A 25,816-nucleotide genomic window follows, 5' to 3' on the forward strand; every position below is an offset into this window, starting at 1 on the left:
ACATTAGCCCGGATAGTACTTTACAGTGTTCTGTTTGACCTGGCAAGAACAGGACTGTGATCTTGGCTGTGAATCTTACAGGAATAGGACTTGACTAGCCAAAAACAAGACTTTGTATTTCAAGGTATAATACAGTGACATGGACTTTTTTTGGAAGAGGACTGTGAAGTGTCAGGAAGAGAGCTGCAACCTTGACTTTGCAGGAATGTGAATGTAAACTGACCAAAAAAATGACAAAACTAGAGAAGAAAATTTGAAAAGATTGAAGAGACTCAGTCTTGACACAATCCCATCTCATAAATTCCTTCTTCTCCATGTCAGATCTATCCATTACACATCACACTCATATCTATTCTGAAGTAATCCCATCTTTCTCTATACGGGTCTTTATACTATCTATTCTAAGATAAGAATCTTTTCTAGGTCCTTCTACTCTTTCTAAATCACTTGGCAAATGAGTGTATTTATTTGAAATCCTTCTTTTATGACCTACTTGAGCACCTTCAGACTGAGAGGGACAGATAGCGCTGACATCTAAGAAGATGATAGTGAGGCAGTTGCTCACATCAGATAGCAGAAAGTAGAGGCTAATTGGCATATCAATACATAAAGTTGGTATGATGATTTGTAAGGTTGATGCAAGAAAAGTTTTAGATTGAGAAATGCCGGGCAGAAACAAAAATGACTACATATTTTGCTCTTTGTATTTTTTTCTACTAATAGAAAAATACACAAGATACATTTTGCAGTCTCATATAAAATCTGTAAGATCAAATGTCAGTGTCACAATTTTAATTCCATCTAAAGTTTGATCCAGCGATATTTTTAATTTTACAAGCCTTGCCAAAAATGCAGAATTTCGAAATGCTTCCGGCTCTTATTTCGGATGGAATATACCATTCATATTTATATTTGGAGTTGCAAAGTTGCTTTAATATTTCTGCATTTAACACCAAAAAGGATGGAATGTGAACTCTGCACCCACTGTCTAGATAAATAGATACTTCTAGATAAATAGATACATGGGGATAGATCAAAGATTTGACTGCCCTCTTCAAACCACTTGTCACTAACACACTGATGTAAAAATATATTTTCATATTATATACAGTTCATTAATTATTTCACTAACCAACAACAGGAGTGTTGACCACTGGCGGCCTTAATCTTTGCTCAAAAAAAAAAAAAAAAATCAAATCTTCACATAGACTTTTTCTCATTATTTAATACAGGCCTTTCATGGATAGGGCTAATCTTCAACTATTTACAAGATAGTTAACGTGGTCTTGAAATAATTCGAAAGGTCTTTTCTGTATTCCTAACAATCCTCTAAAATCTGCCCTGAAGCACTGACTCGATCAAGAGATCAAAGTCGTCTTCAATGTCAAGTATTCTTTTTTCCCCTGCTCTTTCATCCAAGTTTCCTATGTCCTATTCATGTTCGGCCAATAAACAGTTCTTCCAACAGTACCAAAACTCTCTCCGTTCTTTGTGCTCCGCTTACGGGTTCTGTTGTCTACAGCTGTATGTTTGCACCGTGTCAAATCCTAATGTGTGTTTTTGAGCTTCACTACAATGGAGCACTGAACTTTTATTAAAAAGTAATCAAAACCAGACAGTTTTAGTGTGGATATAAACAAATCTTCTGAGTTTAGTATCCTTGATAGAGTTGAATATGCTTATTGAAACCACATTTCAGCTGACATCTGAACTACTGAGACAGCAATTTTCAAGGATGCCTATTCTGTAGTTTAAATGAACACAAAAATATCTGTGCCTCGCATACATTTTTTTGCTCTCACACTAAAAAAGTGTTACACTTAAAGGTTTGTAATATGATTAAATATCGTGATTTGAGAGTTCAAGGACAGTAGAAATTGACATAATCATTCTATTACTGAGCGTTACACCTGGGGTTGGTTTTAACTTCGTTGGTCAACTACAAAAAATATCAAGACCTTGGCCATCAATTTAGCACCAGCAATGTGGTAACGTTTATCGCCAAGTCACTAAAATGGCTGTCACTAACGTTAGTAACTACTGGCAATCTACATGCTACAACTTTTAACATTTAGCAACTGTCAATTAGTAGCTGTCTAAAACAACATCTGCCGTGGAGATTGATATTAGCTGCTAAGTACTAACAACTTATTAACATGCTACATTGTTAACTACCACTTGTTGCTACTGCCTTACCTCTGTGTGAAGATAAAAACTTTGCAAACTTTGAATGCATCTTCGTTTAAAGGACCACTATAGTCACCCAGACCACTTCAGCTCAATGAAGTGGTGTGGGTGCCAGGTCCCCCAGGTTTTAACCCTGCAGCTGTAAACAGAGCAGTTTCAGAGAAACTGCTATGTTTACATTGCAGGGTTAATCTAGCCTCTAGTGGCTGTCTTCCTGACAGCCGCTAGAGGCGCTTCTGCAATGCTCAATGAAAAAATCGCACTGAGCACGCAGAATGTCCATAGGAAAGCAATGATTAATGCTTTCCTATGGGCGGTTTGAATGCGCATTCGGCTCCACTCGGGAGCTGATGTCAGAGGAGGAGGAGGGGTCAAAAGCGCCGAGGGAGCCCGGCGCTGGATTAAGGTAATTGGCTGAAGGGATTTTAACCCCTTCAGCCCAGCGGGAGGGGGGCCTTGAGGGTGGGGGGGACCTAAGGACTAAATAGTGCCAGGAAAACAAGATTGTTTTCCTGGCACTATAGTGGTCCTTTAACCCCTTAAGGACACGTGACATGTGTGACATGTCATAATTCCCTTTTATTCCAGAAGTTTGGTCCTTAAGGGGTTAAGTCACACTCTAGGCACTATAACAACTTCATCTCAGGGAAGTTGTTATGATGCCTAGAGTTCCCTGGTGCAATTCTATGTTTCTGTAACACTAAATGAGGGTTCTCAGGGATGCCCATGAATCCTCTACACTAGCCGTACCAACTCATACTATGTAATGGAGAGCGGCTGTGATGGACCGAGAGCACTCAGTTGACTCTGTCTGCCTATCTTTGCCATCCATTTCTGCTTGGGTTAGGTTAAGGGGTTTTAGAGACCCTTATTCAATGTCAAATCAGTTGAAAATGTAAAATCTGAACAGTGAGATATTGCCAGGGGACTCCAGGTACCTTATTCACTTCAATGAGATGAGGTAGTTATGGTGTCTAGTGTGTCCTTTTAATACATCTGTAGAAATGTACCTGATGCATATTTAAGTACAATCAAGCACTAAAGTGTGATATTGATATGTAGTTTTCAATAAATACCTGTGAAACCTGGCCAGTTGTTTGCAAACACTAGAGTAAGTTGCTCAGATCATTGCAAGTGGAGTAATATTGCGCTAAGCAAACCTTTTATAGTGTCCTAGTGGAGTTCATATGTTTTTCTTTTTCTTACCGTATCTCCAAGTTGCAAAAGGGTTAAGCGGTAAGTGGGAGATGGTATTGTGAACACAAAAGTTGACTAAGGAAACCGTTGGCAGAACCCTGATTTCTGTCACAAAACACGCAGACACAATTTTCTTCTTTAAAATACTTATATAGGGGGTTACGGGGGATGGCCCACCATACCGTGGACAAGCCGACCCCTGACAGAGGGCCCATTATGCACAACTTGGACAGAGACTAGGGTAAACCGCGGAGCTAGGGTATACGGAGGGAGAGCGTTAGTGGACAAAGCACAGGGTCACTATGTACGGTGGAAACGAAACTGATGTTTACTAACCATGATTACCATGACCCACCCCCTCTCTTATTTCTGTAAGCCTAATCAAATGTTATTAATGCTACAATTGTTATCTGCAAAACAAAAAAACAATAAAAACTGTCAATTTAAAAAAATTAAAAATACTTATTTAACATTATAAAAAAGCAGTGCTTACCATTTTTAGTGGTATGTTAATTTTATAGCTAAAACGCAACTCAACTACATCGGAAGCAAAATAAAAAAAATATGTTTTAAAAATAATGTCTATATGATTCCCGTCATTTCGACACACAGTCATGTAGAAGTGCTCTAAAGATTCTCAATGGTTGCTAGATCTTTTCTTTTGGTATTGCAGTGATTTCTTACTGAATGGCAGTCTTTAGCTCATCAGTAGTCTTGGGTACATACTGACATATAAACATACATACATACTGACATACAAACATACATACATACTGACACACACACACAGGGCCAGCGTGTCCTATAGGCGACAAAGGCAGTCGCCTAGGGCGCACTGGTCCGGGGGGGCGCAAGTTTCGAGTGACCCGGCAGGAGGAAAGCGCACAGCGCTCCCTCCTGCCAGTCTCTCAGTGTAGTGGCAGGGCGGCGCGGACCGCGGTACAGGAGCTTCTTGTACCCGGCCTGACTGAAAGAAAGTGCTCTCTCAGTGAGCACTTCCTGTCAGTCCAGCTGGGTACAGGAAACAGAAGCTCCTGTACCGCGGTCTACACCGCTCGGCCACGCTACACAGAGGTAGGAGGCGCAACAGGGAAGGGGTGGGAGATGGCACCAAGGGAAACTGTTGGGTAGGGGAGAGATCACTAAGGGATACTGGGGGGTGGGAGGAGAGACCACTAAGGAACACTGGAGGGGAGAGATCACTAAGGGACACTGGGGGAGGAGGGGTGGAGGAGAGACCACTAAGGAACACTGGGGGGGAGAGATCACTAAGAGACACTGGGGGGGGGGTGGAGGAGAGACCACTAAGGAACACTGGGGGGGAGGAGAGACCACTAAGGGACACTGGGGGGGAGGAGAGACCACTAAGGGAAAGTGGTTGTTGTTGTTACCTTGCAGTGAGTGGGGAATGCAGATCTTCGGTGTTCCAGTGTGCTGGGAATCTGGTCTGCCCCTTCACCAGCTGCAGACTATGAGTAACTGTCTCGCTAACTCAGGCATTTACAGTGTCTGAGCTTTTGGTAATCCACAGCAATGCGCTGATTGGCCAGAGCTCAGAAGACAGCTACTTCTCAGTTACAGGCAGACAGTCACACGTGCTCAGTTACAGGCAGACAGTCACACATGCTCAGTTACAGGCAGACAGTCACACATGCTTAGTAAAAGGCAGACAGTCACACATACTCAGTTACAGGCAGACAGTCACACATGCTCAGTTACAGGCAGACAGTCACACATGCTCAGTTACAGGCAGACAGTCACGGAGACAAACACAGTTACAGGCAGACAGTCACACACACAGTCACATACAGAAAGTCACACACACTCAGTTAAAGGCAGACAGTCACACACACACACAGTCACACACACACAGTCACACACACACACACACTTACCTCTTTCATTATGGCTGGAAGGGGGGAGTGGAGGCAGTGAAGCTGTAGCCTAGTTTTTGGGTAAGAAGGGACTCCTTCCTGCTTCCCTCTTCCTGTGCAGCAGTCACCAAGAGCTTCTGGGAGCTGTTAGCTACACCTCCACTTACCCCGCCCCTGATGATCAGTAAGCCCAGGCCCCGCTGCCATCCTATTTTCTTTCATAGTCCCGGGTGGAGAATAATTAATCCTCCACCTGGGTACGTGCTCTAGCTCCCCTTGCACTCCTGTCTCCCGGCCATGTGCGAGCTGTGCGGCCACATGGCGCCCCCTGCTCCATGGCTCCCCCCCACCCATCTCTCCCAGCACCTACCTCAGCCCGCATCTCCCTCATCACCCACCCCCTCCCACCCACCTCAGTTCCCTTCTCCCCCAGCACCCACCTCTGCCACTATACCCCCATGCACCTACTACAGTCCCTACGCCCCCCTGCACCTACTACAGCCCATATCCCACACACTGCAGCCACTATCCACACACACAAACTGCAGCCTTTATATGCCCCACACAGTAGAGCCTCTATTATCCATACAAACACAAACTACAGTCCCCGTATCCCCCACACACTGACTACAGCCTATCCCACACACATACAACAGCCCCTACCACACACACAACACAACCAGCCGTCTCCACCCACATACTACACTGCAAACAGACCCATCCACACATGCAATCCTACCAGGAGCTTCACTGTATGCACACAATCCCACAAGCAGCATCTCCACCATTGCAATACTGCATACAGCCTCCTTACACACACACACACACACACACACACACACACACACACACACACACACAATTATTACAACCATTTATATAGCACCAACATATTCTGCAGCTCAGTACAATAGGTAAAAGAAGACAAACAATTCTAACACAACAAGTTGACATACAGGAACACAACAACACAAGCAGCATCCCACACACTGAACCTCACAAGTAGCCTACAAACACATGTTTGGAGGCTACTTACATGCACTTGTATGATTGAAAACAAATGTGGGGGACGCTGCCTGTGATGTCACCAGCAAACACAGAGAAAGTGTATAATTAGATTGGCTTTATGTCTTTATTTTAGTGGGGATGAGGGGGTCGAGGCATGCCAGTCAGGGTTACTCCTTTTAATACTGGGTAATACTGTTTTTGGTTGGATTAACCTCTTAAAAGCAAAACCCTGCTTGGAGGCCTTGCGGGTGGGAGTCATGACTGCGTGGTTCTCACACAGCCATTATGGGTGCTTGGCAGCATGCCTATAATACCTGTGGGAGAGCCACACAAAGAATGGGGAGATTAGTAGCAGTAGCCAAAAAAACTTTGCACCAGAAGGGGGCCCTTGGTCTCCCATTGCCCAAGGGCCCTGTGAGTTGTCAGTCCGCCCCTGTACACACCCACTACATCCCTTACACATACTGGTATCCCTTTACATTATATTCCATAATAACACACACACATTACATCCTCTACAATAACACATAGCACATCCCCTACACACATACACTCCACTCCCTGTGAGCGAACTCATGGGTGGGCCTTGTAGGCATCAGGCTAATGGGCAGGCCTTGTAGGCATACTCATGGTCAGGCCCTGGAGGCCCAGACCGTCATATGTGTAAGGGGCCCCAAAAAGTGGAGCTGCTTCCTGTTCGTTGTTTTTGTGAGCACTGCCTCCAGAGAGCCTGTTTTTACACCAGACCAGTGGAGCCAGACTGCAGCCTGAGCCCATCATCATCCTTTTGTTCAAAATCCTTGCCTGGAAATTATAGACCTGTGAGCTTAACTTCTGTGGCTGGTAAAATATTTGAAAGATTATTAAGAGATTATATTCAAGAATTCCTTGAGAAGAACATGGTTATCAGCAAAAATCAGCACGGTTTTATGAAGCACAGGTCGTGTCAAACTAACTTGATTGCATTCTACGAAGAAGTAAGTAGAAGTAGAGATCAGGGTGTTGCAGTGGATGTGATCTATTTGGACTTTGCCAAGGCATTTGATACAGTTCCACACAGAAGATTAGTGTTCAAACTCAAGGAAATCAGTCTAGATGAAAATGCTTGTTCTTGGGTAGAACATTGGCTTAAAAACAGAGTACAAAGAATTGTCATTAATGGTAAATTTTCAAGCTGGACAGAGGTGACAAGTGGTGTCCCTCAGGGGTCTGTTCTGGGACCCCTTCTATTTAACATGTTTATAAATGATCTTGAAGACAGCATTGAAAGTCATGTTTCAGTGTTTGCAGATGACACAAAACTTTGTAAAATATTACAATGTGAGCAAGATATTACTTTGCTGCAGAGGGATTTAGATAGACTGGAGGACTGGGCACTCAAATGGCAGATGAAATTTAATGTTGAAAAATGCAAAGTTATGCACTTCGGCGTAAAGAATACACAAGCAACGTATACCCTTAATGTAAGCGAATTAGGGATAACAACACACGAAAAGGACTTGGGAATTGTTATAGACAACAAACTATGCAACAATGTGCAATGTCAATCAGCAGTGGCCAAGGCCAGTAGGGTATTGTCATGCATGAAAAAGGGCATTCATTCTCGGGACGAGAATATAATTTTGCCTCTTTATAAATCACTGGTAAGACACATTGAATATACTGTGCAATTTTGGGCACCTGTTCTAAAGAAGGATATTATGGCACTAGAAAAAGTGCAGAGGTGGGCTACAAAATTAATAAAAGGAATGGAACATATCAGCTATGAAGAAATGTTAACAAATTTAAACCTATTTAGTTTAGAAAAACTTCGCCTGGGAGGGTATATGATAACATTATACAAATATATTCGAGGCCAATACAAACCATTGTGTGGAAATCTATTCACAAACCGGACTTTACATAGGACACGAGGTCATGCGTTTAGACTAGAAGAAAGAAGATTTCGTCTAAGGCAAAGGAAAGGTTTTTTTACTGTAAGAACAATAAGGATGTGGAATTCTCTGCCTGAAGAAGTGGTTTTATCAGAGTCTATACAGATGTTCAAACAGCTACTAGATGCATACTTGCAAAAACAGAATATTCAAGGATATAATCTTTCAATGTAGGGTAATAACTGCTTGATCCAAGGATAAATCTGACTGCCATTCTGGGGTCAAGAAGGATTTTTTTTTCCTAGCTTGTTGCAAAATTGGAAGTGCTTCAAACTGGGTTGTTTGCCTTCTTTTGGATCAATAGCAAAAAACAAATGTGAGGAAGGCTGAACTTGATGGACGCAAGTCTCTTTTCAGCTATGTAACTATGTAACTATGTAACTATGTCCTCATCTGGTGGTAAGTAGACAATCCAGTATAGTATTAGTGGCACTAATCTCTAATTTACCTCACATTAAAGTGACACTATAGTCACCAGAGCCATCTACAGCTTGATGTAGTGGTTCTGGTGTCTATAGCCTGTCCCTGCGGGCTTTTTAATGTAAACACACTGCCTTTTTAGATAAAAGACACCGTGTGCAGCACTGGCGTTGGCTCATATGGCAGATCATATGGGTGGGGCATTGAGATGGGGGGGCAAATTTTTGTTTGCCAAGGGCAGCAAAACTCCTTGCACCGGCCCTGCACACACACACATCATTTTTCAGCCACCCTCCTTTTTCTTACCTTTTCGTTGCAGAAGGGTGGCTGGGGCTGATGGGAGTCGGCTGCCTCTCCCCTCCCCGCGGTATCCACTCTGCCTCCTTCCTCCTGCACGGAGTGAGCTGGGAGGAAGTGACCAGCCGTCACTTACTCCCAGTAGTACTTGCGGTGCAGCTTGCATTTTTAAAGGGCCCTGGTCAGCACCATTACAGGCTGCAGCGCTGACAGGGCCCCTGAAGATATAGGGCCATCGAGATGCCCTAAATGCTTGAGCCACCCGATGGGCCCTATCAGTGTACGGGCCCCTGTGCAGGTGCACCAGCGACAGTTCCACCGCTACACATGGGGCCCGGGCCGCCGGGCCCGTGACCACCGTCATGGTTGTCACCCCCTGATGGCGGCCCTGTAAGTGCTTATAGAACCAACAACATTCTGATAGTCCAACCATGAGGTAAAGCTTGTTACTTTATACAATCCAGCATTTGCTAAATAATAATTTCCAAACAACCCATATTTTGGAAATAGTTTGAAAAAATACATAAATTGGTCGATCTTTCATATATTTAAACTATCGCCATTTCTTGCTCATGCGTATAAACTTTAATTTAGTTATCATGAAGTGTCTCGCTCATATCATCATCAGAGAAAAATAAATAACTTTTGTAAGGTACAAAAAAAACATCAAAAAATATTCCGAATTAATAAAGTTATTTTTTAACATCTAGACTTAGATATGTTGCTTGTATAAATCACATTTTTACGTTAGACTTTCATAATCATCTATATCAATAACTGATACAAAAAGAACACTAAAAAAGTAATTTTGCGGACTCGGGGTTGTGGAAATGCAATGACACACTTATTAAACACTGCATCCATATATTTCTGAGTTAAATTAGGATTGTCATCGAGAGGGAGGAACTCAATTTACGGTTTAATATGGCTCCTCTGTCTAAGTTATATACTGTACTGCATATTGTTAATCAATGTGATGGGCTCCATTTAAGCGAAATTTAGATGAGACTTTTTAAAGACTTCTTTCCACATCGATTATTAATGTGCTACTTTTGATGTACTGTTGTCAGAAGGAGATAAAAATGAAAGCAAAGACAGCCGAAAATTGGATTTAAGCTAAATGTGATCACTAGATAGCTGATTGCATACCACCTAATGGAGCCGTCTAAGTGCTGAATAACACACGCTTGCTTCAGAAACTAAATGGACTGATGTACCTTAAAAAGTGGGCAGGCAAAAGGGGCCAAAAGAAAATTTAATTCAGGCCTACATTTATATGAACAGCCGAGTAAAATATTTTCCTGCATTGCCTCATGTGGCCAATAGGGGTATCTCTTACAAGTATACAATACACACAATTCAGTGATTATACGCTTTATACGTTTCTTTTGCAATAGATGGTATCACTGTGGCACTTCATATAGCACTCGTTAAAGCAAAGGGCACAAGGATAAAGGCCCCAAATGAACTAATGAAACAACATATGAAAGAACAAATTCAGATCAGCTGCAATTAATTTTCCTGTCATCTTGACATTTTGGGAATAATATCCTGTGATTTTAATCGACAAATTGGGATGTATAAACACAATATGTATGCATACATTATTTAGAATATTGCTATTTTCCCATAACCTCTATTCCATCCAGTGTGTCACGTACTGTGCTTTCACAAATAATCATCAAGCATCTTCCTTCAAAGGGACACTCCACTACCCAAATGCAAAATAAATAAAACTCACTATTTAGTAGATATACCCCAAATGAAAACTTTTAATTTAATTCAATTATGCACTTTTTATATTGTGGGTATATCTAAAAACCTGCAGTTCTCTTGTCAGCTGCCTTTGCAAGCCCTCCCATTCTAACCCCGCCCAGGCTTTCTGTGGCTGTCCAATAACAGAATTCCCAATACAACTCAACGAGAAGTCTTTGTAAGTCAGGTGCTCTGGGCAATTGCTGCCTATTGAGTTTAGCTCCACTGAGCGGAACAAACCAGGAAGTAGCCTCTGTAGATGCCGATCTTATCCATATTTAATGGCCATCCTTATTTAATGGCTAAGAGCGTCAACTGATCGCTCTTGGCCAATTAATGAGCGTATGTGCATAAAAATGCACAAAATTGACATGAGGTCTTGTTCCGGCCTGGCTAATGACACCTCAGTGACACAGGGGTTAACCTCAGTCAGTGCAGAGTTTCACATGAGTATGTGTAAATTAGTGTGAAAAAATTTGTTAGTATTAGAAAATGTGTGTATCGAGATAGTGTTTGTGTTCAGGCTTCCCGTAATGGGTTAAAATAACAACAACAAAATACAAAAAAATATGCTATTTTATACCCAGAATAACTGCTACTTTCGCAGATTATGTTTAAGCATGCTTATAGGAACACTCCAACCACCATAACCACTACAGCTCGCTGTGCCCTTTTATCCTCCCCTCCATTGTACATAGTCAAACCATTTTAAAGCCTATCTGACACGGCTACGTGCTTCTAATGCCTCCACTACTAACGACAGCAAGCTAGAAGCTCCTAAGCAGGATCTTCCATTAGCTCTGCGATCAGCTAACGCTCCTAGCTACTACGCTACAGGACTGAGCTCAGACAGAGAACTTCTGACTCTCCTTTGTTAGTAGTGGAGGTGGGGAGTGGCATCTAGCGGACCCCAGGTAAAAAGTCAATCTGTTCTAAGTTGGTTTGACTGCTTCCAATAAGGGAGCATGGCCCTGGTAATGACACTGCCCTCTTACTAACGTGTGTCATTACAACATGCTCGAATGTTAACATTTTTATCGCAACATTTTCATTTAGACGTTTTAAAAGGATATGTGTTTGCAGTGCCAACCACACATCACTGTTTGCAGTCAGCAATATTTTCAAAATTGCCTCCTGATCTTTTAAAAGTTCTCTGTGACGGCGCATAGAACTGATGAAAGAATCACGTTATCTTGGGATGCGTAAAAATGGTGCTAGATCATTACAAGACTATTTATATGACACCTCACCAATCAGCAGTTGGTGAAAGTAGTATTAGCAACAAAGTAGATGAATGAGAGTCTCCTGGAATGTATAGGGTCAACGTCAGTGCAGTGTTTTTTGGTTGATTGGGGTCTTAGAGAATTAAGAAGGTAGCAGTCAAATTAATGTAAAATCCTTCAAAATTAAAAAAAAAAATACATTTGAAATCGTATTAATTCTTTTTGCACTTTAGTTAATTAGCATAGAGTATGGACCTTAGAATTGCCGGTGACTCCAGCAATTACCTTGAAAATAGCAATCTCCAACTTTGCATAAGCTGTTTGCCTGTTCCTTTTAAAGGGAAAGCAAAAAAAAAAAATATTCAGGCTCAGTGGATCTTAAGGAAAAAAAAAAAAAGCTGAAAGAAGGGGAAAAAGATAAAAGACATCCCGAGGAATGAACATCAAAGAATTGTTAATGACCAGACATACCATTAGACTTTGTATGTCTTTTGTTTTAACCCCATTGCACCTGCAATGTGTTTCAAGGCTTTGTTCATACATTTACATTTCTTCTACAAGCATTTACAGTAAATGGTGGGGGGGGGGAAAGTATACGGTATATATAAAAACAATGAACCATACGTATTTTCATATCTCTGTTCTGATTTAAAAATAAGATAGGAAAGCCTTGCTTTCACTCCCTAAAGGTATGTAGTAGGTCCTAAGCAGGATTCTGTTGATTACAAATGAGCTTGGTAGAAAGGAAAAAAAACACATCTTTTGTTACAGGAAAAAAAATAAGTAATCAGCAACTATGAAAGGCTCGCGTAAGAAGCTCAGACTCTGGCAGTAGTAAGAAAACGCCTGGCGAAATCAGAGCGTGAAATTCAGATTAGGCCTCCGCAGGCTCCGATAGGAGGGGGGTATTTCAAGTCTTGGCATGGCCAAAGATATAACCTAATTCATTTGGCCCTTAAATATTTTCAGCAGATGGAAGAACCAGCTGCCTTTTTTCCAGCCCTTTAATAAACTCTTTAGGAGGTAGCAGTAGGAAATGTAGAGGGGTTTAGGTTAAAAGCCAAAGTGGATATGTAAAAAAAAAAAAAGTACCGTAAAAAAAAAATAATAACTATAAATCTGTCCTAACAATGCAGTTTGTCAAAATGCTAAATGTTAAGGATAAATTAACAATCATATGATGGTATCATCAAGTGGGGCATACCTGGGGCATTAAATGTTCTTTTTACGAAAAGGATTCACCTGTTTATAAAGCAAATCAAGCTTTCAGCATCCATCACTTATACATATTTGGACAATAATCAGAATAAGGAGAAGGTGGGGTATAGTCAGATGCAGAACTGACAAAATGAATATGTTTTATTAAGTCTTAAATTATGATTAACCTATTTTACATTGTGATTTGTTTCTTTCTATTTTGGAAGCCAGTGCCTACTGTGTATTGTTTGATTTGTACATCTATTACAGTTAGAAGTGAGTCGTGCAGGGCTCTCTTAGAAATGAAGTAGGGTAGAGTCTGAGGACATGTACATGCACAACAAAGAGTTGTGGAACTACAGGAGTTCGTATCAGGTTGTGCAGATAAACTAGTAACCCCGTTCTTTTTCAGTTCTTCTTATTCAGCATCATCCTCTTCAAGTAAAATATTATCCAAACTCATGCGTGGGGAAACAGACTATCAAATCTGATGCTCAAGGTGGTGTTTTATTATTTGTTACCATTTTGAAATGTATGTTTTATTAATAGCTTTCAGTAAAGTTACATAACTCAATGTAGAAGCCCTAATAATTGTTTGCTACATAGGTAGAGCTGAGGTGATTAGCTCTGAGCTTCTATTATGATTATTTTACTTAGCAATTTAAGCTATTAAATTAACCTATTTCTTCACCAAACAAACTAGAGTTGGATACAATATTCTCACAATATTTGCTAACTAAATATTTAGTTTTTGTGAATTAAATCTTAAAGGGTTACTCCAAGCATCGTAATCACTTCAACACGCTGTAGTGGTCAAGAAGACAGTAGTACCTTGGTGCCATTCCAAGTAATAGGGCAAAACATTTAGCAAAGTTCTCCCTTCTTACAGGCCATTTACTGGGGGTCCCACAATGGTGGCTTAATCTGAACTGGATGCAGATCATGTCACTCATTGCTCTCAGCCAATGAAAAACCTTAGAACATGCACATAAATGACAATGCTCCGGACTAGCTAATGATATGTAAATGAGGCTGCTGGAGGTGGAATTACACTTCTAGTAGCAACATTAAGTATCTCTGCATGTGCAGTGATTGACAGTTAAACGCCACGCACCATCACCACTTCAAATCACCAAAATGATCATGATGCTTGGAGTAACCCTTTAAATACCAAAATGAAGTACAATATCCGATTCATAAAAAAATCAATTGTTTCAGTTTGTCTATATTAGCCTCAGATTTGCAATTCTGTTATAATTTTGTAGTTCAGTAATTAGCTTGTTTTTTAGTTCCCACGTTTTTTTTAACTCCATTGCGGCAAATGACGTATCAGACATTGTTTTGCTTTCAGTAACTTGGGATACAAGGACTAAACTGGTTTATTGAATAAACTGTCAATCACGGGATCTAATGGAATTGGACTTTTTACATTGATGTTTGGAAAGAATAAATTGAATTTACCAATGCTCTAGATCTCAAGGACTCTGCACAATTTCATTGTAGTACAATGCAGACAGTTTTATATGTATATTATACTATTACAGTTAGTTTGGTTTGTATTAATAAATTCTGAACAAGAAGATGCTTGCTACTTTTAAAAGGCATGTCTTGTTTTCTTTTTTGGTTGGTTTTAATTAGTTTTTATTTTTCCCCAAAAACCCTTCTATTGCCAACGGTAGGCTAGAAGATCTGTACTGGTCCGTCTACCTCACCTTTACTTTGTAACAATATTTCAGGCATAAGTTGTTAATCCAATATGTTTTTGGTCTTTGGTCACTTGCCTTTTGTAATGGCTGGTACTATATGAACCCGAATAAAAAAGAAAGAATTAAAAAAAAAATGGCAGATGTCAAGAGTTGAGATGAGGCTGTCTACTGAAGAACTAGAACAATCAAACATTGATAACCAATTGAATGCCTGAATTACTGCAACGTTGCACGTTGTCTACAGCATTCCACATTTCCATGTGGGGAGAATGTTGGTGTTTACATTTGGGACATGACGCTTAGACAAAGCCTAGATCTTGGTTCTAAAACCATTGAGATGAATAGATGTTGAGAAGCAGTCAAGGATGGTGGGAGAGAGTTGAATTCAACACTGCTTGTTTTCTTAGCTTAAGTAATTACACGCAGTTTAAAGAAAAGTCTACAGCTAATTAAATGCAATCTGTAACCTTTATTATTAAGAGATTCTCTTTTTGTGAAAGGTTGGGCAAATTGGGAGGAGCTGACATGAATTTTAAGGAAGTCTGTCAATCACAGTTAGTCAAATGAGGAAAGATGAAAGTTCCTTTGAGAAGCCTAAGGGCTGGAGGCGTAGTTTTTGGGATTACAGGAAGGAAACAGCCAGCAGAGGTGAACAGAGGATTGCTAGCCTGGGGTAAGACAGTAGATAATAGTTACAAGAAATCATCAGAGTCTCAAATGGGTTTACTTGCTTGTCAATGTTATAAAACTGCTTCTGAATTTAGTAAGTAAATTATTTTTTACATTGATCGTGCTATTATTTTACTATACATCCTAATTTTTCTTTTAATAATCCAGAACCCGTTTTTACATTATCACTTTGCAGTCATTTTCAATAACCTCATCCGTACTGCATAATTGAATGCATTGGACTATATACTTCCAGGAGAGATACATTACATTTTTACCCATTCTATTCTATATTAAAATTAGTCAAGGCCAAACTCGAGCTATTCTGGAGCTACTATTATCGCCATTAGGAGCTGGTAGCAGAAAGATTCCATTGGTCCTGGGATGTACTATAAATGTAGCACTTGGCAGAATTGTTATAAGGTTTCTTGTTAAATACAAACCTTTCTGTGTATGTCTACCTGCTGTACAAATGGCATTTTGTTCATGGCAGCAAGGGTAGTTGTTTCAATAAATGGGATATTGAAATAATTGAGCAAATTCAACATAAATGGATAGTAGCCACATCTACTGGAGCAATCATCACCATGGAAACCAGTTCTATGTTATTACTGGTCTTATTTGTTACACTAAACGTACAGAAATCGCACCTGGGATGCCATTGCACTAACAGGGCTATGTATTAAATTGTGCGTTGTCATGTATCAACCACAAAATTTGGATGTTAAAAAACAAATTATCTAGAATTATTTTACCACTTTGCCTTAAATTTTGAAATCCCTTTGCAATTTCGTAAGAATTCAGGGTTTAGTGGATTATAAAGAAAGTTAGCAGAAGAAGCTTTTCTGAAAGGTCAAAACGTTCAATTTAACCATAACAGAGACTTTCCTGTGTCACTTATTGTATACATTATTATATTGTGTATAATAGTACTGGAGTTGACTAAATACATCCCAGAAGCATTTATTAGAGTGCACGTTTCATAATTTTATATCAGTAGATTCTTTGTGTTTCTTGGCATTGCATAAACTTAAATTTGCTCATAAAGTTTGATGAAGAAATGAGTATGGAGCAATTTATTACGAACTCACATTGACACTTCATTTCTATTTGGGTAAAGCATGCCATTGCCTCCCAACATGGGGACATATGTAAAGCAGGATTCGGATGGATGGAGCAGCCCAGAAAAGGGAACCCTGCCTGAAAAAGGGGCATATCAGCGGGTGTTAATTCATGCCAGGCTGACTGCCTATCACATTGGTTGGCCCCATGGAGGGCTGACGATGCACAGAGCACTGTCACAGCATTCTCTGCATGGCTCTAGAGCCCTTAGCATGAGCATATCTAATTACATAGTTACATAGTTACATAGCTGAAAAGTTCAGCCTTCCTCACATATGTTTTTTACTGTTGATCCAAAAGAAGGCAAAAAAAAAAACAGTTTGAAACACTTCCAATTTTGCAACAAGCTAGGCAAAAAATTCCTTGTTGACCCCAGAATGGCAGTCAGATTTATCCTTGGATCAAGCAGTTATTACCCTACATTGAAAGATTATATCCTTGAATATTCTGTTTTTGATGTGTTTTCTAATTCTAGGGATAGTTCTCTGGTGTCCCCAAAAGCCACACACAGGACAGAGGGACGGGAATGCAAAAGTATTATTGCCCCATTGGATTAGGGACAGCTGAGAGGCCTAGTAAAGTTTCAGCTAGGTGTATTCTTTAATCCTCACCAGCAATGCCCAATCTGTACAATGGATAAATCCACTTTTCAGACTTTATTTCATACTAGGAAGTAAAAATGATGGCACCTGTTATGAGATTGTTCTAGTAGGGTATCACTAATCATGTTAATGTTTCCAAACTATTTCGGCAAGAGAGAAAACATTTCTTTAAAACAATATAGTATATTCAACACAATAGACAAACCGACAGATACTGTTTAAATCAGCAAAATAATTTTAATTTATAATAAAGTAAGTAAGCAAATACCTGCGGGGTTATTCGCCAAACTGAATTGTAGCAATAAAAATTTGTACCTGTCATGGTACTTTATACTTTATATAATGTGATTCCTCTCTTTATTCTATCTATATATTGTGCTATCGAAATTATTAGCCAATGCATAGATTTTTGCATAAAACCGCTATGAAAATTGAGCTCCCCCTCCTGTCAGACTATCGGCATAGACTCTATGCCAGAATGTTTGTAATAGATTATGCCTAACGTCCGTTCTCTTGCTCAGCTCAGTGCTCATCAGCACGAATGCTAGCACCACTTGCACATTAAAGTCCTACTGCTGAAGTCATATCACTACCTCCTGGGGCAGTGAGTCGGGACTCCACATGGGAGTCCGGTATGAAAGGAGGAAGTGATCTATACTCTGCATCACGTAGGCAACCTTTTCCCTACTAACACAATGATTGGTGCTAATGCTATATTTTCCCCTGGTATCCCTCTCAAGACCTGGCAACAGATGCCTGTTGCTGGTACAATAATTCAGTTGTGCATTGGAAAGTGATCCGAATCTTACCAAAGAACAGCAGCGACAGAGTGGAGGTTGGTGCCCACAAATGTGGACTAATAGTGTCGTTAGATCCATTGATCAGAAGGTAAGTATGATGGAAAGATGAATAATACACTTAGAAGGTGGGTGGAATAAATTTGGACACTACACAGAACAAGAAACAGGAATATACATAGTAAAAAAAATAAAAAAAATCAATAACAGGTTCACCTTAAAATGTAAATTATAAATTACGAAATGAATGCAAAAATAGCTAATTCTGAAAAGAAAATTCCCAACTAAGTAAAACGTGACTATGAATTTTGCCATTCTGATTTTCACTTTCTACAAATCAAAGTTTAGTGAAAATGCACTAAAAGGTTATTAATTAAAGTGTAAATTGTTTGTAATTCCAAGTAAATTTCCCCTAGTTATAGTTTCCGTTTGGCTATTTTGTCGTGCATTTTGAAATTGAACCTTGGTTAATAAACTTGCGATTACCTAAACATATATTATGAAATGTGTGATAATTTGACATGTTTTATTACATGTGATATTATTCACATGCACTAATTTTCAGCATTAACATGATTTGAAAAATACGATTTTGTTAGACTTCTTAAAGTAGAAGTGTCACTTTTCTCACTGTTTATCTTTTCTTACATGCTATTGCAGCATTTACTGGAGTAGGGATTCAGCAGAGGCTAGTCCAGGGATCTCATACTCTCGCCAACCCCCAGATGTTGATGCGCTATAACTAACAGAATTCTTCAAATGGACTAGCTGGACAGAGAATTGCAGGAGTTTTAGTTCAGCAACATCTGGAGGGCAAAGTTTAAAATGTCTGGTTTTGTGATTAACACAATTTTTTTCCGCTGCACTTCAAATCATAACTGTATCTGCTAACAGTTTGTGGATGACATTTAAACACCAGCTCAAGAACATTGCTTTAAAACATGCCACCTCCATCTCACACCTGTCTTAGGTCACTAACCAGTGGCATACCACGAGTGACTTGTATATGCACTATATGAAGATAAATAGCCAGAAAAATAGAAACACAGACAAACCGAGAGAATGACATGGCTTAAGTGACTAGTCTTACAAGTTTCTGTGTGGCATTTCTGCCAATCGTCTGTTGTAGAATAGGAGCTTCATTCATCATTTTACATTTTTATAAATAACTTTCTTTTGGGGAAATAAAAGCACAGCATGATTGTTCTATACTCTGTACATTTAAATAGCATCCAGGATTTTACTACCTATCATGAAATTCTGTTAGTGCCCCCTATTAAAATCATATTTATGTGTCGGATGTTCTGCTTAGTAGTTTGTTTTCATAGCTTCAGGAAATTTAGCCGAGCAATCAAATATGTATTCATTTAATCTTTTTTTTACTATCTGGTGTTTGAACTGCAAATCGTCACTTGTGCATTATGTTTTAAAGCTTTTCATGATTGTAGTTATTTCTTTTAGCATGGTTGAGTGCCTGTTTGCTATACTCGTAGCCTTACTGGCCTGTAATCACATCCACATGTTTTCACAACTAATCATAAATGTGTACAGTGCATATCCCATTTCAGTAAGATATAAAGTCCATTCAGTGGCAAAAGAGATTGTTTGCATTTGCTACTTAAATTTTAATAAGCTTCGAGGAGTATCTTTGAGGGGCCATATGTGATCTTTCACATTAGCCTTTGATTTTGGCCACACTTTTCGAAATAGTGCGGTCATCTGTTAATCTGACATTGGAAGGATACATTTGAGGTTTCATATCAAAATATAACTTAGAAGAAGATGTTAAAGGTTTGATAGGAAACATAGGCCTTATAAAAATAGACTTATTTACTTGGTCTAAATGTACAGAGTGAGGTTTCTACCACATTTAACAGTCAATTTGCCACCATAACATCTCAGGATTGGTAAAATATTGGTAAATATTAGAAAATTGTGACTCTACATTTTTCGATGTGGGACTATGGTATCTGTCATTGAGGAAAATCATCATCTTGTGCTTTACTGAATTGTCGTATGGATATTCACTTATTATGTAGATGAACAGCAGATGAAAAACTGAAAGTCGACCACCCTTTCTCTGGTCAATAGAAAATAGACCACTTCGTACAAAATTCACAATGTTCCCAGTGAAAGGTGTCAAACAGTTTCAGTGCACATGAGCAACATATTTAGTAACTCAAGGCTCTATGAATGGTGTTATAGTTCAATTAACTGTTGCTGAAACCTAAGTTACTCTTAAGAGTCCTTGCTACTCACTGCTTCCTGATACCACTCTAAATTGAGTTTATAGGTACACATAGGTAAGGAGTAATTTACCTGTCAGAGGCTGACATTCGGATATCTGGTTAGTTGCTAGGATTCCCTTTATCCAGAATGGACTGCATTTTATTAAAAAAAAAAAAAAAAGGCACATAGTATACAAAGTTACAAAGTATGTTAGAAAGGTTGAAAAGCTGTTTTTAACACAACAATAATGTGACCAAAATGGCAGCAAAAAAATCCTAAAATTCTGGCATGTGTTATTATTTATAAAGCACCAACACATTCTACAGCACTCTTCAGTAGGTGGACTAATAGACAAGTATTTGCAACAAGACAAATTGGATGCACAGGAACAGAGGGTCTTGAGGGCCTTGTCAAACATGCTTACAGTCTAGAAGGAGTGGTGTACAGTGACACAAGATAGAACAAGAGATTTGCATTTCATATGCATAGAAGTGATATTGGAAGCCAAAGGAGCTGATGGGTTTACCAATAGAGGTAGTATAGATCAAGAACAGTAGTGCTCCCCAAGGTAGGACAGAACCTTGGGGAACACCAACAGAGAGAGGTTGCAGAGAAGAGGAAGAGCCAATTATTTGGTGCTGGGAGAGGTAGAAGGAGAACCAGGAAAGAGATGAATCTCATAGTCCGAGATTACGGAGGATGAGAAGAAGCTGTTTATGATCAACAGTGTCAAAAGTAGCAGAAAGGTCAATAAGAATTAGGACAGAATAGTGCTCACTAGATTTAGTAGCAATTAAATCATTGGATACTTGGTCAGGGTTATTTCAACAGAGTGATGAGCAAGGAATCCAGGCTGAAGTGGATCAAGCAGAGAGTTGGATTCAAGGAAGTCAGTCAATCTAGAGAACGCAACTCTCTCAAGGATTTTGGTTGCAAACAGTAAGAGAGAGATAGGGTGGCAGGTGGATGGGTTGGTAGTTGCATGCTTAAAAGATGAAGGAAATATGCCAGAGGAGAGGAAGAGATGAAATATTTTAGCAAGGGTCAGAGCAACAGAAGGTGACAGAGCGCAAGTGAGATATAAAGGAATAGGATCGAGGAAACAAGTGTTGGGGTTGGTGGTTTAGAGCAGAAACCTCATCTTGTGTAGCGGATGTGAGTGAGCAAAAAATAGTGGAGTTAGTGAGGTTGAGGGAAGTATTGGTAAGAATATGAGGGAGATTAGAGATCTCATCCATGATCGCGAAAATCTTCTCAGTGAAGTGTGTTGCAAAATTTGTAGTGGTCAAAAACCATACCACCCTATCCTACAACTGAGTGCTCCACCATTCAATTCACCAAGCCTCAAGCCTCTAGAACAGGGGTAGGCAACCTATGGCACAAGTGCCATGCATGGCACTCAAGGTGTATTTGTACGGCACTCAAAGCTGTTAGAGCCAAGCAGGCTCTGTCCTATCAGGAGTCTCAGTGAAACTTCAGATATCTGCTAATACGAAAAGGTGGTGAAGAACAATCCTCCATATATGCATTGTAGCACGTAGAGAAAGTGATCGTAGATCACTTCCTCTCAGCACTTATGAATGGGAATCCACACTGGAGTAGAGCAGCCCGCAGCGGCTGTTGCAGCTCCTGTCCTTGACCTGTACCTGGCCATCCTGGTCCCCACTGGAACCCAAGGAAGCCACTCACACTGCTAGATATACACAGAGCTGCAGAATAACCCTCCCCTCACACAAATAATACGAACAGCCCACACACAAACACAACAAACGTAACTCGCTAACAATCCACATACATGCACACAACCCCACATGCAGCCTCTCACATACAATACCCCAAACAGCCCCTCACATACACACACTACCAAATACACAATGTGACAAATCCATCCACACACACAATTCCACAAGTAGCCCCCATACACAGCCCCATACACAGCCCACATTCCTAGGTATCATACACGATACCACAAACTACTCCTGAACATATACAATATAATAGCTCATATATGCACAAATACAAAGATACAAAGCAATTACAGTATAAATAACACAAGCAGAATACGGCAACATACACACCTCAATTTAAAAAAATAGAACCGTCACGCTACGGGACATAACAATCCTATATTGGCACAGTGCTGCTAAAAGGTTGCCTATTCCTGCTCTAGAACCTCTCTTGAACCTACATCTGTTTCTGTATTCTTTCATTCTCTCGTTTTATGCTCTGTTACAAAGCAACCTCTTATCCTAATGTATCCATGTGTATTCTAATGTTGTAGAATTATTTGACTTGCTTTGAATCAGTTCTATATCACCTGTAAGATGATAGATACACCTATTGAATACATATTAAACAAACTTATATGCATAGAAAAACTTTTCTCCAAATGTTTAGTCTTTTTTCTAACAGCAGTAAGTCTAGTAGAATACATTTAAAGGCCATTTAGAGTTTGCCACACACAGATCCAAGCATTTATGCGAGTAGTTATCTCCTTTGCATATATACCTGCCTTTGGGCAAAAGCTTTTGCACCTCACCCTTTCCTAACATCTCAAATAGCTTACATCAAATGTAAACGAGAGATATCAAATTACAAGAACAAAATCTCCCTAAATTACAGAGGGCAAAGTTTGATCTTTTCCATATTGAGTCTTAAGAACAATAAGCTCTTTCTACTTACACCGTACTTCAAAGCTGTACAGAGTGACCAGTCTAACTAACACTTTGTTGTAGATCGCCAAAGACATTCACAGATGTCCTTCACAAACCGTGTTACGTTAGCACAATTCACATCCAGAGCTGCCTGAAGCATCTTTTTTTCCGAATAGCAAATATGGTGCAGCACAGATGTGCCAAAGGGGACATGTCAGGAAACAACAATACATCATTGAAGCAACAATCTTTACTGGCAAGAAACTGATTTAAAAAAATAAAATTCATAATTTTTTTTTGTGTGAAAATGTCCTACATGGTGGAAGAGATATATTGAAATGTAATGTTACCACTCCTTAATAATCTATCAAGTCAAAATCAGTTTGAATTCTTCTATATTAGTGTTTGTTTATTTATGTTTGTTTGTCTTTATTGCTTCCTAATAAATAGCTTAATATTATTTACGTGAATTCAGCTTTTTATGTGTAATATTTTATTTTAATAATACTGTATGAATGTTCAGCATTTTTGATTATCTGAAAGAATCAGCCGAAAAATGCATAATGTTTAGTGGTCAATAGAAAAAAAAAAAAAAAAAAGAATAGTAAACATTTTTACTGGATGCAATAATAAAATATCGTTAACCTGTTGCCCTGCAAAAATGTTAAGTGAAAAGAAATATGTTAAAGTGAAATTATGCAAAATAAATAAATATTGGATTTTATAGAGGAAAAAATATTGGCCAAAAAATGTGTTATATCACATTATATTTCACCAATCCATTGACACCTGTATTTTAATATTTTTTTTTATCCATTACAGATTTATGTTATTCAAGAACGGAAAAGAAATCAATGGATATACAAGCACACTCTATGCATAATGTATTACTCTTACAAATAAAGAAAAACCTTCACATGTTCAAATCCTTTAATTCAGAAGATATATTGTCTTCTTGTTAAGACACTGCATTTGCCTTTACATGAATACAATTTTTTTTGCATATTTGTTTTGTTATTTTAAATTCGATAGTAAACAAAAAGATGTTTTTTTTTTTTTTTACTGAGCGAGTTAATATTCCAGTTTGTTCTTTATATTTGTGTTGGCTAATTAAACTTCAAGATCATCAGTGCAGGTGGAGCCAATGGGACTTGGTCAACTACTACAGTGTTATAGTGTAGTCTTGTTTTAAGTAAGTTTGCCCACTATTGCAGTTGACTCAGGCCATATTGAACGCAAAGATGAAATGTGTCACTCACATGCTCCTTAAACTGTGGTGATTAAGAGCGGACTGACACCTTGGCCCCGTGGAAAGTCAGACAATAGGTTTCTCTTCTTCTGGGAAAGAAACACAACTTAAGAGTCACAAAATTATTCAAGAAAAAGCTTGGTTTATCCCCACCTTTCACCTTTTTACCTTGAAATTTCACAGTGTGAAAGTCCTATTCAGCCAAAGTACCATTCATTATCCTACACAGCATGCATCTGCTGCTTCAACCTGTCTCATCCCTACAGCAAAAGAAAAACAATAAAGAGCTGCAACGTCAAAATAAATGTCAAAAAGATTTATTCCACCAGTCTCGAACTGGCAACGTTTCTACCCGACTTCAGGATCTTTGTCAAGCTTTGCCATTTCTACACTGGTGGAATAAATCTCTTTGACATTTATTTTGGTGTTGTGGCTCCTTATTGTTTTCTACTGCATGTGAGGTAATTTGAAGGAAGCTATGGAGATTTGCATCCAAATTTATACTAGAGTGCTGGCCCTCCCTATTGTTTTGTACTCATTCCTACACCAGTCTATATATATATAATAGCCCCTACATCCCCAACCAAACCACTGCTCCACCAATCTATCCCATTCATATAACAGACTTCCCCACACTAACCACTTTCTCCCTCAGCCATCTCATTTATCTTGTCTCTAACCCTTTGAGTCTTTGTAGTGCTTTGATGGTCTGGTTCCCCTGGGCAGGAGGGCAGTGGTGGCTGTGAGGCTCTCAGAACTGTCCTGGTGTCTCTTCATGATACAAAAAATGGTTCTTCAAGGACCATGACAATGCAAGTGCAGCAACATCATCGCATGGCATCGCACTGCCTCTGATTGCAACTATTGAGCACAACATGCCTGATTACACCAGTGGCAATGATGGACTCAGGGCTCCTGTTTGCAAATGGACCTGTCACTTGAAATTACTGTGGAAATTAGTGGAACCTTCCTGCAGATTGCTCCACTCAGCTTTTAGAAGTTTGCCCTCAATTTACTCTTTATAGACAAGCCCCCTCTGTTGCAGCAGTGGTTTTATGGGGGATTTCAACTTTATCTTTAAGAGAACTTGCTTGAATGGAGCCTTATATTAAGTATTGGCCATGCGCTCTGGACATTTGTTATATATGTTTACTTTACTTAATGTCTGATACAAAAAGTACCTTAAACATACCGTATTTAGAATTAGAAAATAGAGACGTATGATGTATTGGTATACAAGTTTTTAAAAATTTAACAAGGTTTGTTCGATTAATAAATTGTGGTGAACTGTTAATGGAAATGCAAAATCTTGGTTAGACTATTTTTCCCAACATGGTTTTTCGCACAATAGATTGCATCCTGGTTGCCCATCAACAATTTATTGTTCCCCTAATATTCTCCCAAAGTTTCCATAACAGCTGCAGCAGTACTTACCTAATAGCTACGCCTGGCGTAAATGGTGCTGTTTCACCAAAACCCAAAAATAAGTGCTTAATGCACTAAACAGTGAGTTGTGGTCATTTGAGATCAATTAAAAAAATTGGCAAATACATTTTGGCTAAATGTTGTAATTCGGTTGTCAATTCACTACATCTTGCTGTACGGTGAATTTAAAAATGGAATAGCTACATCCAGAGCTGGGATTTATTTTTATAAATCAGCTATTTTGGCCTAAGTATTGCATATCGGTTGTCAA

At 39.3% G+C, this 25,816-nt stretch overlaps 1 protein-coding gene across 1 annotated transcript in view; it reads left to right on the plus strand.

The window, feature by feature from the left end:
- Positions 1-24,670, plus strand: part of MYO3B (myosin IIIB) — a 382,767-nt gene extending 358,097 nt beyond the window's left edge. Inside the window, exon 35 of the mRNA XM_063429713.1 lies at positions 23,694-24,670. The gene's annotated coding sequence lies outside the window, so the exon portion shown is untranslated. The remainder of the gene's footprint in view (positions 1-23,693) is intronic.
- The last annotated feature ends 1,146 nt before the right edge of the window (positions 24,671-25,816 follow it).

This window comes from Pelobates fuscus, chromosome 8, assembly GCF_036172605.1.
Source record: "Pelobates fuscus isolate aPelFus1 chromosome 8, aPelFus1.pri, whole genome shotgun sequence".
NCBI classification, from domain to species: Eukaryota; Metazoa; Chordata; class Amphibia; order Anura; family Pelobatidae; genus Pelobates; species Pelobates fuscus.